The sequence below is a fragment of the Tachyglossus aculeatus genome, chromosome 2 (assembly GCF_015852505.1).
Source record: "Tachyglossus aculeatus isolate mTacAcu1 chromosome 2, mTacAcu1.pri, whole genome shotgun sequence".
NCBI lineage: Eukaryota > Metazoa > Chordata > Mammalia > Monotremata > Tachyglossidae > Tachyglossus > Tachyglossus aculeatus.
In genome coordinates this window covers 165,545,945-165,548,403 of record NC_052067.1, presented here as the reverse complement: position 1 = coordinate 165,548,403, position 2,459 = coordinate 165,545,945, and the positions used below count along the sequence as shown (strand labels likewise).

At 47.4% G+C, this 2,459-nt stretch overlaps 1 non-coding gene across 1 annotated transcript; it reads left to right on the top strand.

Moving 5' to 3' along the window:
• The first annotated feature begins 1,703 nt into the window (after positions 1–1,703).
• LOC119923884 lies at positions 1,704–1,841 on the top strand. Its single transcript, XR_005448996.1, has one exon. It is a non-coding gene; the product is annotated as a small nucleolar RNA SNORA7 (small nucleolar RNA).
• The last annotated feature ends 618 nt before the right edge of the window (positions 1,842–2,459 follow it).

Genomic DNA, 2,459 nt, shown 5'->3' with positions numbered 1-2,459 from the left:
AGACCAATAGCAGTAAGGGAAGGTCCCAGGAATGGCAGGAGGAAAAACGTTCACTTTCAATAATCTTCCAAAGTAGAGGTGTGGGAATTAGGCCAGTTTTTAACATGTGGCTCCCCCATATTCATTCATTCATTCATTCAATCATCATCATCATCATCATCAATTGTATTTATTGAGCACTTACTATGTGCAGAGCACTGTACTAAGCACTTGGGAAGTACAAATTGGCAACATATAGAGACAGTCCCTACCCAACAGTGGGCTCACAGTCTAGAAGGGGGGAGACAAAGAACAAGACCAAACATACTAACAAAATAAAATAAATAGAATAGATATGTACAAGTAAAATAAATAAATAAATAAATAAATAGAGTAATAAATATGTACAAATATATATATATATATATATATATATATATATATATATATACACACGTGCTGTGGGGAAGGGAAGGAGGTAAGATGGGGGGATGGAGAGGGGGACGAGGGGGAGAGGAAGGAAGGGGGTCAGTCTGGGAAGGCCTCCTGGAGGAGGTGAGCTCTCAGCAGGGCCTTGAAGGGAGGAAGAGAGCTAGCTTGGCAGATGGGCAGAGGGAGGGCATTCCAGGCCCGGGGGATGACGTGGGCCGGGGGTTGATGGCGGGACAGGCGAGAACGAGGTACGGTGAGGAGATTAGCTTTGGAGGAACGGAGGGTGCGGGGTGGGCTGTAGAAGGAGAGAAGGGAGGTGAGGTAGGAGGGGGCGAGGGGATGGACAGCCTTGAAGCCCAGGGTGAGGAGTTTCTGCCTGATGCACAGATTGATTGGTAGCCACTGGAGATTTTTGAGGAGGGGAGTAATATGCCCAGAGCGTTTCTGGACAAAGATAATCCGGACAGCAGCATGAAGTATGGATTGAAGTGGGGAGAGACACGAGGATGGGAGATCAGAGAGAAGGCTGATGCAGTAGTCCAGACGGGATAGGATGAGAGCTTGAATGAGCAGGGTAGCGGTATGGATGGAGAGGAAAGGGCGGATCTTGGCAGTGTTGCGGAGCTGAGACCGGCAGGTTTTGGTGACGGCTTGGATGTGAGGGGTGAATGAGAGAGCACTGTAAATAAATTATATTTATTGAGCGCTTACTGTGTGCAGAGCACTGTACTAAGCGCTTAGGAAGTACAAGTTTGCAACATGTACATATGGTCCCTACCCAACAACAGGGTCACAGTCTAGAAGGGGGAGACAGACAACAAAACAAAACATGTGTACAGGTGTCAAGTCACCAGAATAAATAAAAATGAAGCTAGATATACATCATTAACAAAATAAATAGAATAGTAAATATGTACAAGTAAAATAAATAGAGTAATAAATCTGTACAAACATACAGGTGCTGTGGGGAGGGGAAGGAGGTAGGGCAGGGGGGGATGGGGAAGAGGAGAGGAAAAAGGGGGCTCAGTCTGGGAAGGCCTCCCAGAATGCCCCACCTCCATCTGCCATCATTGCAGTAGTGGATCCATAGAGTTTTCTCGGTAAAAATACTGAATTAGTTCACCATTATTGCCCTCTTTGGTGCAATAAACCTGAGTCTCTCTCCTCGATTGTCTCCCATGTGGTTGCTGCCCAGCACAGGTGAAGTTTCATTCATTCATTCATTCAATCACATTTATTGAGCACTTACATATGCACCCCAAGGCTAGTATTGGGCTTAGTACAGAAACTTTCCCCTCTCAGGGTCACGCCTGGAGAGTTCCCAGTCTTCTACCAGTCTCGACTACAGGTGGGAGAGTCAGGCAGAGGCCTGTCCATTCCACTCCTAGCTTGGCCAGTGTCTAGTGAGTGGAAGGCAATCTGCTACAAGTCAACACTCACCCGTGATGGGCAGCAGCGGCATGGGAGAGAATCAAGGGCGAAGAATCAAATTTACTGCATGGAAGACGGCCGTGGTAAACCGTCTTTACCGCAGCATAAGACAAGACAAGACAATGGACGGAAGTGGTGTGGGGCTGGGGAGCAAAGGGAGCAAGTCAGGGCGATGCAGAGGGGAGTGGGAGAAGACGAAAGTTGGGGGCTTAGTCTGGGAAAGCCTATTGTGGTATTTGTTAAGTGTTTACTGTATGCTAAATACCAGAGTGGATCTAAATATTCAGATCAGGCCTAGTCCCCCTCCCCCACAGGGCTTACAGGCTAAGAGGAAGGGAGAGCAGGTATCTCAACCCCATTTTACGGGTGAGGAAAACTGAGGCATGGAGAAGTTAAGCGGACTGCCCAAGGTCACGCAGCAGACAAGGGGCAGAGCAGGGATTAGACGCAAGTCCTTCTCACTGTATCTCGATCTCATCTATAGACTGTGAGCCCGTTGTTGGGTAGGGACCGTCTCTATAATGTTTCCAACTTGTACTTCCCAAGTGCTTAGTACAGTGCTCTGCACACAGTAAGCGCTCAATAAATACGATTGATTGATTGATTGATCTATCTCC